The 803-nt window shown below is 31.8% G+C and overlaps 1 protein-coding gene across 1 annotated transcript in view; it reads right to left on the bottom strand.

The window, feature by feature from the left end:
• The window catches only part of Ccs (Copper chaperone for superoxide dismutase), an 11,729-nt gene that overhangs the window by 1,438 nt on the left and 9,488 nt on the right, over window positions 1-803 (bottom strand). The window lies entirely within an intron of this gene.

Consider the following 803-nt stretch of genomic DNA (forward strand, 5'->3'; position numbering starts at 1 on the left):
ACTTAATTCTCATATCTAAGGTATAGTTTGGGTTCAAATTAAAAGCTTTAATATTAAATAGATAGTAGAATTTTATTTAAATTTTATAACATTTTAGACTCTTTATCTCAGGGCGGGTTTCCAGACAGAACAGAACTTTTTTTATCAATAACACTTAATTAAATTAATATCTACTTTTACAAATGTATTTCATTTTAGGTAGAGCGAAACTAACCAATTTATACAATCTTCTATGATGAGAGATGGTTTTCTTTGTCTTCAACAAACTAACACTTGCTGTAAACAATCTTTCAGCAAACACACACTGACTGTTAACAAAGCATTTGTCCTCTACAAGTTTTTACCCATCTCATTCACTGGCGATCCCAAATAAAGAGTACCTTTTTCTTCTTGGGTGACTCTTCAATGTCCTCTTTTTCAAGATGTTCACCCTTGAGCTAGACAAAGGATGATGAGGATCTCATCATCCAGGAAACATCATTTCCTGCCTGTGCCTAAGCAATGAATGAATTTCACCAATCGTGATCTTTCTCTCAATGTTCAATGTAAACATTGATTGTACTACAAACAGTTTTGAGTTTTTGCATGTGGTTTTCTTTAAGAACATTATTCTTGACTTTTATTTTTTCTTAAGTGTATTGTAATTCCAATTATGATGGGAAGTTAAAATAAAGTTTTTAAAATATTTTAATCTGGTCAAGATGGTCACGATTCAACGAACTTTGGCAAGACACACCACGCCATCTTTTTTGTTTTGAATAACGATCTTTCCACTCCATATTTGACTGAACAAAATTGGTTAG

The sequence above is a fragment of the Halyomorpha halys genome, unplaced genomic scaffold (genome assembly GCF_000696795.3).
Source record: "Halyomorpha halys isolate HHAL.00 unplaced genomic scaffold, Hhal_1.1 Scaffold1311.1, whole genome shotgun sequence".
In the NCBI taxonomy this organism is placed as follows: Eukaryota; Metazoa; Arthropoda; class Insecta; order Hemiptera; family Pentatomidae; genus Halyomorpha; species Halyomorpha halys.